Genomic DNA, 12,853 nt, shown 5'->3' with positions numbered 1-12,853 from the left:
TCGAAGACCTAAAAAAGCATTTTGGTTGATTCTGTTTTATTGCCTTAATTGCTGTTGGGGATATGAGATGGAAAACTCAATGTTTTGACAACCTATTTACATAAAATGGAAAAAGCAATTTTCTCCCAAATGGGGGATTTCTGTAACTTTCACCACTCTTTGAGGTCAGTGATTACACAAGTTCAGTGAATAGGATTACATCAATTCTAATTGAAGGACATTCACCTTTACCTTTGGAATCATTTGTCCAGAGTTCATCAACATCAAAGTGAAAATCATCTCCCAGACCCTCACCAGGAGAAAAAGCATGCACTCGCTGTCCAAATGACCCATCAAATGGGGAAGAAATCTCCATATTCTAAAAGGGAAACAACTCAGAAAATAATTGTGGAAAAATTGTCAAGACAAGAACAAACCCTATCACTTCAGGTAGAGAGTATTAAAAAATGAGACATCCTCAATAAAGACAATCTTTTCATCATTATTAACTCTGCTTTTGAAGACGATTATATGTCAGTAGTGTCCCAGAAAACTCTAGTGAATTTGAGTTGGGTCTTATCACTCCAAACCTTGAATGCTGCTTGGACAGCATGGTCCACACTTTTAGGGAAAAGAGTTGGAGTGTAATTTGCTATTCTGATAAACACACAGAGACATTAAAATGTGACATTTTAAAGATTGTTGTACTCTTGGATCTAGCCTTTTCATGATTCTTATTTCCTTATAGAATCAGAAATCTAAGGTACACTATGATATATTAAAATTTCTTTAGAGACAGGCTTAATTTTTATGTGATACAAGTATCCTTACTTAAAAAAATCTAAATTGCACTATAATCAGCTAATATTTAAAAATTACTATAAGACATTAATAATTTTAAATAAGGGTACAAATTTCCACTTAATATAAAATATTTGAATGTTTGTTTTATTTCATTGGAGTGCCAGGCAAGAGATAATTCAGTACAACTAATAAATTAACATTCAGCCTATGCTACATATCAATAAGTAACGCACTAAATGATTGAATTGGTGGTCCCATAGTTCAGAGGCAAAACATTTAAAAAATATTACTGTAAAAAAATTAAAGAAACATTAAGTTCATAGATTCTTGGGAAAAATTAGCTACTGAACTCTAACTGGATTTGCCTTTCAAGTAAAACTAAACATTAGCACAGAAAAACATTAAAGTGTTTCCTTTCTCCATCATTTTGCTAGATGAGATTTATGTATACTAAATAAAATATTAAACTATATCAGCAGGCTTTTAATCAGTGAGGTCTTACTTTAAAACGCATTCACTAATGGAGAAATATCTTTCTGATGTACTAGAGATTGAGTGCAAAAATGCTTCTTATTCATTTTAATATACCTAGAGATTCGACCCATGCTTGTTACTCAATTAAAATGTGTTGAATGGATAAACCAATGACTAAATGAACAGATACAAATAAAAACAGGCTCAATGTGAGTATCTACAGATTTCAAGCTGGAATTATCTCATGTCTTAATCCTTTGCTTCACTTCAGTTGTAATTTAGAACCTCACTTGAGAAAGAATCAGTTCCGAGAGGGCAGAGAGCAGAAGCAAGAAGAACTACAATCCTGCAGCCTGTGGAACAAAAACCACATTCACAGAAAGATAGACAAGATGAAAAGGCAGAGGGCTATGTACCAGATGAAGGAACAAGATAAAACCCCAGAAAAACAACTAAATGAAGTGGAGATAGGCAACCTTCCAGAAAAAGAATTCAGAATAATGATAGTGAAGATGATTCAGGACCTCGGAAAAACAATGGAGGCAAAGATCGAGAAAATGCAAGAAATGTTTAACAAACACCTAGAAGAATTAAAGAGCAAACAAACAGAGATGAACAATACAATAACTGAAATGAAAACTACACTAGAAGGAATCAATAGCAGAATAACTGAGGCAGAAGAACGGATAAGTGACCTGGAATACAGAATGGCGGAATTCACTGCTGTGGAACAGAAGAAAGAAAAAAGAATGAAAAGAAATGAAGACAGCCTAAGAGACCTCTGGGACAACATTAAACGCAACAACATTCGCATTATAGGGGTCCCAGAAGGAGAAGAGAGAGAGAAAGGACCAGAGAAAATATTTGAAGAGATTATAGTCGAAAACGTCCCTAACATGGGAAAGGAAATAGCCACCCAAGTCCAGTAAGTGAAGTGAGTCCCATACAGGATAAACCAAAGGAGAAAAATGCCGAGACACATAGTAATCAAATTGGCAAAAATTAAAGACAAAGAAAGATTATTGAAAGCAGCAAGGGAAAAATGAAAAATAGCATACAAGGGAACTCCCGTAAGGTTAACAGCTGATTTCTCAACAGAAATTCTACAAGGCAGAAGGGAGTGGCATGATAGATTTAAAGTGATGAAAGTGGAGAACCTACAACCAAGATTACCCTACCCAGCAAGGATTTCATTCAGATTCGATGGAGAAATCAAAAGCTTTACAGACAAGCAAAAGCTAAGAGAATTCAGCATTACCAAACCAGCTCTAAAACAAATGCTAAAGGAACTTCTCTAAGTGGGAAACCCAAGAGAAGAAAAGGATCTACAAAAACAAACCCAAAACAATTAAGAAAATGGTCATAGGAACATACATGTTGATAATTACCTTAAACATGAATGGATTAAATGCTCCAACCAAAAGACACAGGCTTGCTGAAAGGATACAAAAAGAAGAACCATCTATAGGCTGTCTACAAGAGACCCACTTCAGACCTCGGGGCACATACACACTGAAAGTGAGGGGATGGAAAAAGTTATTCCATGCAAATGGAAATCAAAAGAAAGCTGGAGTAGCTATACTCATATCAGATAAAATAGATTTTTAAAATAAAGAATGTTACAAGAGACAAGGAAGGACACTACATAGTGATCAAGGGATCAATCCAAGAAGAAGATATAACAATTATAAATATATATGCACCCAACATAGGAGCACCTCAATACATAAGGCAACTGCTAACAGCTATGAAAGAAGAAATCGACAGTAACACAATAATACTGGGGCACTTTAACACCTCACTTACACCAATGGACAGATCATCCAAAATGAAAATAAATAAGGAAACAGGAACTTTAAATGACACAATAGACCAGATAGATTTAATTGATATTTATAGGACATTCCATCCAGAAACAGCAGATTACACTTTCTTCTCAAGTGCGCATGGAACATTCTCCAGGATAGATCACATCTTGGGTCACAAATCAAGCCTCAGTAAATTTAAGAAAATTGAAATCATATCAAGCATCTTTTCTCACGACAACACTATGAGATTAGAAATGAATTACAGGGAAAAGAACGTAAAAAACACAAACTCATGGAGGCTAAACAATACGTTACTAAATAACCAAGAGATCACTGAGGAAATCAAAGAGGAAATCAAAAAATACCTAGAAACAAATGACAATGAAAACACGACGATCCAAAACGTATGGGATGCAGCAAAAGCAGTTCTAAGAGGGAAGTCTATAGCTATACAAGCCTACCTCAAGAAACAAGAAAAATCTCAAGTAAATGATCTAACCTTACACCTAAAGGAACTGCAGAAAGAAGAACAAACAAAACCCAAAGTTAGCAGAAGGAAAGAAATCATAAAGAGCAGAGCGAAAATAAATGAAATAGAAACAAAGAAAACAATAACAAAGATCAATAAAACTAAAAGCCGGTTCTTTGAGAAGATAAACAAAATTGATAAACCATTAGCCAGACTCATCAAGAAAAAGAGGGAGAGGACTCAAATCAATAAAATTAAAAATGAAAAAGTAGAAGTCACAACAGACACGGCAGAAATGCAAAGCATCCTAACAGACTACTACAAGCAACTCTATGCCAATAAAATGGACAACCTGGAAGAAATGGACAAATTCTTAGAAAGGTACAACCTTTCAAGACTGAACCAGGAAGAAACAGAAAATATGAACAGACCAATCACAAGTAATGAAATTCAAACTGTGACTAAAAATCTTCCAACAAACAAAAGTCCAGGACCAGATGGCTTCACAGGTGAATTCTATCAAACATTTAGAGAAGAGCTAACACCCATCCTTCTCAAACTCTTCCAAAAAATTACAGAGGAAGGAATACTCCCAAACTCATTCTATGAGGCCACCATCACCCTGATACCAAAACCAGACAAAGATACTAAAAAAGAAGAAAATTACAGACTAATATCATTGATGAATATAGATGTAAAAATCCTCAACAAAATACTAGCAAACAGAATCCAACAACACATTAAAAGGATCATAGACCACGATCAAGTGGGATTTATTCCAGGGATGCAAGGATTCTTCAATATATGCAAATCAATCAATGTGATACACCACATTAACAAACTGAAGAATAAAAACCATATGATCATCTCAATAGATACAGAAAAACTCTTGACAAAATTCAACACCCATTTATGATAAAAACTCTCCAGAAAGTGGGCATAGAGGGAACCTACCTCAACATAATAAAGGCCATATATGACAAACCCCCAGCAAACATCATTCTCAATGGTGAAAAACTGAAAGTATTTCCTCTAAGATCAGGAACAAGACAAGGATGTCCACTCTCAGCACTATTATTCAACATAGTTTTAGAAGTCCTAGCCACGGCAATCAGAGAAGAAAAAGAAATAAAAGGAATACAAATTGGAAAAGAAGAAGTAAAACTGTCACTGTTTGCAAATGACATGATACTATACATAGAGAATCCTAAAAATGCCACCAGAAAACTACTAGAGCTAATCAATGAATTTGGTAAAGTTGCAGGATACAAAATTAATGCACAGAAATCTCTTGCATTCCCATACACTAATGATGAAAAATCTGAAAGAGAAATTATGGAAACACTCCCATTTACCATTGCAACAAAAAGAATAAAATATCTAGGAATAAACCTACCAAGGGAAACAAAAGACCTGTACGCAGAGAACGGTAAGACACTTATGAAAGAAATTAAAGATGATACCAACAGATGGAGAGATATACCATGCTCTTGGATTGGAAGAATCAGTATTCTGAAAATGACTCTACTACCCAAAGCAATCTACAGATTCAATGCAATCCCTGTCAAATTACCAATGGCATTTTTTACAGAACTAGAACAAATCATCTTAAAATTTGTATGGCGACACAAAAGATCCCGAAGAGCTGAAGCAGTCTTGAGGGAAAAAAACGGAGCTGGAGGAATCAGACTCCCTGACTTCAGACTATACTACAAAGCTACAGTAATCAAGACAATATGGTACTGGCACAAAAACAGAAACATTGATCAATGGAACAAGATCGAAAGCCCAGAGATAAACCTATGCACCTATGGTCAACTAATCTATGACAAAGGAGGCAAAGATATACAGTGGAGAAAAGACAGTCTCTTCAATAAGTGGTGCTGGGAAAACTGGACAGCTACATGTGAAAGAATGAAATTAGAATATTCCCTAACACCATACACAAAAATAAACTCAAAATGTATTAGAGACCTAAATGTAAGACCAGACACTATAAAACTCTTAGAGGAAAACATAGGAAGAACACTCTTTGACATAAATCACAGCAAGATTTTTTTTGATCCCTCCTCCTAGAATAATGGAAATAAAAACAAAAAGAAACAAATGGGACCTAATGAAACTTCAAAGCTTTTGCACAACAAAGGAAACCATAAACAAGATGAAAAGACAACCCTCAGAATAGGAGAAAATATTCGCAAACGAATCAACGGACAAAGGATTAATCTCCAAAATATATAAACAGCTCATGCAGTTCAATATTAAAGAAACAAACAACCCAATCCAAAAATGAGCAGAAGAACTAAATAGACATTTCTCCAAAGAAGACATACAGATGGCCAAGAAGCACATGAAAAGCTGCTCAACATCACTAATTATTCGAGAAATGCAAATCAAAACTAAAATGAGGTATCACCTCACACCAGGTAGAATGGGCATCATCAGAAAATCTACAAACAACAAATGCTGGAGAGGGTGTGGAGAAAAGGGAACCCTCTTGCACTGTTGGTGGGAATGTAAATTGATAGAGCCACTATGGGGAACAGTATGGAGGTTCCTTAAAAAACTCAAAATAGAACTACCATATGACCCAGCAATCCCACTACTGGGCATATACCCTGAGAAAACCATAATTCAAAAGACACATGCACCCCAATGTTCATTGCAGCACTTTTTACAATAGCCAGGTCATGGAAGCAACCTAAATGCCCATCGACAGACGAATGGATAAAGAAGATGTGGTACATATATACAATGGAATATTACTCAGCTATAAAAAGGAACGAAATTGAGTCATTTTTTGACATGTGGATGGATCTAGAGACTGTCATACAGAGTGAAGTAAGTCAGAAAGAGAAAAACAAATATCGTATATTAACGCATGTATGTGGAACTTAGAAAAATGGTACAGATGAACTGGTTTGCAGGGCAGAAGTTGAGACACAGATGTAGAGAACAAACGTATGGACACCAACGGGGGAAAGCCGCGATTGGGCGATTGGGATTGACATGTATACACTGATGTGTATAAAATTGATGACTAATAAGAACCTGCAGTATAAAAAAACAAAAAAAACCCAACAACTAATACTAAACTTTCTTTGGGTTATTTGTATGGAAATATGTTAATATAAATGTTTCAGACGTTACATGAAATTTCTAAAAATCTTATATGGTCTGGTATAATGTTATATAAGTCACAATTCTAGTTATTACTTTAAAATATATATCTCAGAAATAACTAAATTTCCTTGTCAATTGCATTATTATGAACTTTCATCAAATTGTTAACCATGGTCATTTTTAAGTCTTTTGTCATTTACAGACAGTTCTGGGTGTACTCTGATGCTTTTGCAAAATTGTTCCTATAAAATGGTTTCATCTTCAAGGAATTCATGGAAAAGACTCTGACAAGTACAGGTTTCTGGTAACTGACTATACTGCTGAACTGAATGAATAAGCATTTTCAGAACTCTAACGGAAAACTGATGAATTCATAAAAGTGCTAACAAAAGATCAAGATAAAAAAAATTAATTACATGGTACTGAGTGAACTGATGAGGATGATTATAATTTTTGTGACTGTTTGAATAAAAAAAAATCCCACAAGGACTCAAAGGCAAAAAATATACAAACCAATTTTCACTGCAAAGTAAAGGAGCTGTTACACTGGAGGATTACTGGACTGAATGTCAATATTATGACATAGTATGAGTGTGTTTCGTGTTTGGTAATTGCAATCATTGTTGATTTTGTTGTGGTCATCCATTTACAATGCTTGGTGTCAGTTTATTTATCTCTTGTAAAAATAAAATAAAGTGTGTGTGTGTGAGTTGTGAAAAAAAAAAAGAATCAGTTCCGCCCAATAACATAGGTTCAATATTTGTTGTTTTTGAGCTCTTTAAATTTGCAGGAAAATTCTTAACACTACTGTTTTCAAGAAACAACTGATTTTAACTATTTTAAAATTCAATTTTCATTTAAAATTATTACACAAGGAAAAAATGAAATCATTAGTTCTCCATCATATTTTTTAATTACAAAATTATTTTCTTCTAAGATATGTTAAGCCCTTTCGAGAAGATTTACTAAGTCAATATTCAAGTAACTAAGTCAATATTCAAGTATCAATATTTACTAAGTCAATATTGATTTACTAAGTCAATATTCAAGTATTCCAGACCAGACTAGCCTGGTCTGGAACACACAAGAATGTGATTTAGGGATAACAGACTTATATAGACCCCAAAAGTACACCTAGAGATCATCTAACCTAATCCCCTTATATTACATTGGAAAACAGGTTCAAAGACATTGAGAAACTTCCTCAAAACCACACCAAAAGACAAAGTTAATGCTAGGATTAGAATCTCAGACTGCTGGCTGGGATAGTCTAGGATACTATGTATTCCTCCAACTACTTCTTAATACATGCTAAACTGCTAAAGCTGATCTTGCCAGCTAAAGTAATATTACACATTGCACAAAGAAAAAATTATAAGCCACTTTTTTCCCTGTAGGTCAAATTATCAGTTAGCCATTTCATTTTCTTAGGAAAAAATTATACTCGACTATGCCAGGAACCTCCCCACACACATACACATACACCTTAGCTGCTTCATAAGGTTTAAAGTTTCAGCATCTAGTTAGCCTTTTGCTTGTAGACCAAAGAAGGCTCGCATGTGCTGAAGTCTATTCCCCAGGAGCTCTTCTTCCCATGTGTTCATTTCAAGGGGAGTTGATAAAAGCCTTTCAAATAGTGCTAGAAATAAAGCACACAATTATACCCATTAAATGTAACAGCTACATGCTAAATTCGGAAAACTAAAAGAGAAGGAGATATTACCTCTGTGAGAAGCAATTCTGCCTTGGTGAGGAGATCTTGTTCTTTACAAGTATAATAGATTTGGGACCGATAGGGGCCTGCAGACATCGAGATTCCAGAACAGAAAGGCCATCAGCACAAATATGGTGGTCTCTGATGCTTGGGATTCTGCAGAGACCTTCACTTGAGGGTGGGGGTTTGGAGGGAGATACTTTGATCCTCTGCCTCACTGAGCCTCTTTTATAGGATCAAAATGTTGGCAGATGATTCATTTATCACTATTTTTTTTTTTTTGCACTATTTTCTGTTCAGGGACAGAGCAAGTATAACCCATTCTTTTGTCCAAAGTAAAATTTATGGATAGAAGCAAAGGCTTCACTCCTTGTTTAGTGTTTTAAATGTAGAATGTAAGTTTTGTTCTTTTTTTTTTTTTTTGAGGGTTTTATCACTAAAATTGGCTGAGCAACAGGGATCTTGTAATTTGCCCTCTGACATTGGAAGGAAGGTAAGGAGGGAAAGAGGAAACAAAGAATAGAGTGAGAAAGGAAGGGAGAGAAGGAGTGAAAGAGGGAGGGAGGAAGAAAGGAAGAAGAAAAAGGAAGGAAGGAAGGAGAGTAAGAAAGGAAAGGGGCAACATAATAGAAAAAGATGGAAGGAGAAAAGGTAAGGAGGAAGGGAGGTGGGTTAGAAAGAAAATGGCATTTATTGTGAAACAACAAAGGACGAAGCACTGTCCTTTTGCTTTGACTCTTATTCAACTAGAGGGTGGCCAAGAATCTGAGTGAGTCTGTTCCAGACACCTAAATACAAAGATACTAATAGAACTAGACAGGACTGTAGGGATGGGAGGAATTTTCCCTATGGGTCATAACCCAAGGACCCTCACTGCTAGTTTGCCTCAATTTGGGAACTCATCTAATCACCTTGCTGCCAGAACCATTTTAACCATGAGTCCAATGCTAATGGGATTAATATAATCCAGATGTTAGGAAATGAGCCATATTCCTGGTAAAGCATCACTGAGGATATGTGTCAATTTTTTCCAAAACCAAAATTCTTTTCAAAATTTCCACAACACTGACAAACACAAATGATTAAGTAGATCTTGACCCCTTCTTGTACAAATATGCAAGCTGATGAAACCAATCAAGCAAGAGGTTAAATAGAGAATTTGGTCTACACTTCCTCCAATGATAAATACTTTACACATCTTGGAAAGTCCTATACCCGCCAGTTTTTGGGTGACTGCAGAGTGGAGTGTTTTCAGTTTGAAGAGGCAAGTACATTGCATAAGAGACATTCATCCTAATATTTCATTTGCTTCAAGGGTATTTTGCCATAACCAGATTAAATGAATGATTTTGAACCAGTTTGCTCCACCATTACTCATTATCTTATAGAATTTAGTCAGCTGATGGGAATGGAGATAGGTCACAATCTCAAAAATTAAGATGACCCACCCCCCCAAATTTAGGCAGTAAATCAGGAAATGGTTCCCAGAAACCAGTGGTGGTCAAAAATGGCTTGCTGGGGCTTCCCTGGTGGCGCAGTGGTTAAGAATCCGCCTGCCAGTGCAGGGACCCAGGTTCAAGCCCTGGTCTGGGAAGATCCCACATGCCGTGGAGCAGCTAAGCCTGTGCACCACAACTACTAAGCCTGCGCTCTAGAGCCCACGAGCCACAACTACTGAGCCCACATGCTGCAACTACTGAAGCCTGTGCGCCTAGAGCCCATGCTCCGCAACGAAGAGAAGCTACCGCAATGAGAAGCCCATGGACTGCAACAAAGAGTAGCCCCCGCTTGACACAACTAGAGAAAGCCCGTGCACAGCAACAAAGACCCAATGCAGCCAAAAATAAATTAATTATTTTTTAAAAAATAAAGAACATTAGGTCTCTAAATCATGATATAATCACTGTTTTTAAAAACTGGCTTGCTGATGAGATCCATGTAAACGAATCCATTCTCAGCCATGTTCTGTGGTCCCCAGTGATAGATAACATTCAACTGCACAGGATACCACCTGAAACTCTACCTCTTTCTCTCCAATTCAAAAAAACACACTAGAAAGCAGTGAGAGTGACACTATCAAAACAGATAGCCCAGAAAATGATACAAAAAATGTAAAAATGTAAATTGTTTGAAAAATTCAGCACTTTATTATTCCTCATGACCAACCTCACACAATTAATGGAGACAAATTATTCAGTTATGACAGCAAAGTGGAGGATTTCCCCAAAATTTTAGGTATGAAGATGAGAATATTGAAATTAGTTCATGTATAGGAAAACTTCATTTACAAATGATGAAACAAAAGCCTATGAAAATAAGTTATTTTTATTTTAACAATTTATTTTGATAATTTATTTTAGAAAGATAATACATATTTGACAAGTGCTAATAAATTTTATGTCCTAGAATATTCTCATAAATTTTTATATTTAAAATGCATTAACTAACTTATTTCAATGATTCTTAAGTTTTTTATAAATTCTTAATATGTTTTAAAAAAATAAAATGAGTATCAAACACAGAATTTTATGAAACAATCACTGAAACACCAGTATTATCATTTTGTTAATTTCAGAAATTTATTGAAATCTCTCAAGTGTTAATAAACCCTCGCATTGTCTTGGTTCTTATAGAGTTTTATAACTTTTGTTTCTTTTATATAATTTTAACAGAATAAGGATTGACATATAGACGCATTTGTCTGCAGCAATATCTACTTGTTCTGCCTGGGGTATCTGGTCTGTGAGGGAGAAAAGAGTAACAGATAAAATCTGAAGGAACAGTCCTTTAAGGTCACCCAGGGCCTTTTGCTCTGTCTCCAAACAAACCAAGAAAACTCTGCTCTTGATTATATTTCTCATATAGGTATCTCAGTGGAAAAGAATGCATAAATTATTGGATATGATTCTTTAATAGTCATATTTTTACCAAGCAGATATTCCTCTATCCAAATTAACACTGGTGCACTGATTTGTCAGTTTCTTGTGAATAGCTCTGGTCTGCATTGAACTGCCATGATCCAGAGATGATTTTTAAGGCAAAAGATATTAGAGCAGTAGGGATATAAGACTAACAGTGGTAACTTAGTTGAGCTTTGTAACTACTCTTCCATCCCAGACCAGCCTAACCCAGATTACCTGTTATAAAGTGTATTTATCTGCTCTTTGCTCTGCCATAGAAATGCAATTGCCTTTTTAATACACACATGTTTGAGTCTCAGGAAAACAAATACAACAAAATATGAAACAAGCAACTCCCTGATCATGATATAATCAATCAGGAGGAGGCTTAGAGATTTCTTTTTAGTTGTCTGAAGAGAATTCTCTGTGAACCTAACCTCTGTATAATTCATAAGGTTTTCTGTGGGTTGCATGCTATTTGCAATTATTTATTAATTATTGATATTTATGAACTCAGTGCTCAAAAATTACTTGGTTGATGGATAGATTAAACAGAAAAATCATCTAAACCCAAATTCAGTTTAAATTGTAAGTAGCCTTATTTAATTAGAATGTTAGTAACCTAAATATTATTATTATACTATTAACATTAATACGTACAGTTTAAAGAAGTTGTTTGCAATCTCTTGTAAGTTAGTAAGATTTTAAGTTACCAAGAGTCACTAAATAATGTGAGTCATGTTGTCTGGCTTCAACTCCAGACAATGATTGTGGTTTACATTGGATTAAAGTATAAATGATATGAAGAGTTTGTGAACCATGCCCTTGGGGCAGGGAAGACGGTGCTGCATACCTTTAGTAAAAACTTTGAAATTGATTCTGTATGTATGAATCACTATTGGATTTTCCATAACCACAAAAAAGAGAGAGAGAGAGCGAAAGAGAGAAATATAAAAAACAAATAAATGACTTTTCATTTCCTTAAAAGCCATTTAAGGAAGAAAAATCTTAGTTCAGAAGGGCAAATTATTTTCAAAATAAAGTAGACAGCTATAAAAACAAATTTCAGGTAATAAGCAACAGTGGTACTTGAGCCATTGAGTCCCCTCACCTGAAAAAGTTAACCATTGGTGTACAATGGAAACAGGCACTGAGTGTAATCTTCATGGGGTGACTTGAAAGCTGTGTGACTTTGGCAAAATTATTTAACTTTCTGAGTTTCATTTTTCTGTGTATAAACTAGGAGTGAAAACTATTCTTCTTTCATAACAATATAAGGAATAGAGATAATATGAGTAAAGCAGCAGCACCTTACCTGATATATAGCAGGTCCTCCTACTTATCATCAATGTCAGTTATTGCTGTTGTTAATTGTTATTACTGAAGATTAGCCAATATTTGTTGAGCATCAGTCATGCACGAAGCATAGTTAAAGTTTTAGAAGACATGCAAGATGTAGAAGATTTAATCTTTTAGACAAAACAAGGGAAAATCCCAATTAACAGAATCCTTTTTACAAAGCAGTAGTATTTCTCTTACCACATTCTAATACGGGACAACAGAAATAATCAAGAGGTAGGGC

This window comes from Eschrichtius robustus, chromosome 11 (genome assembly GCF_028021215.1).
Source record: "Eschrichtius robustus isolate mEscRob2 chromosome 11, mEscRob2.pri, whole genome shotgun sequence".
NCBI lineage: Eukaryota > Metazoa > Chordata > Mammalia > Artiodactyla > Eschrichtiidae > Eschrichtius > Eschrichtius robustus.
Note: the sequence above shows the minus strand (reverse complement) of the source record.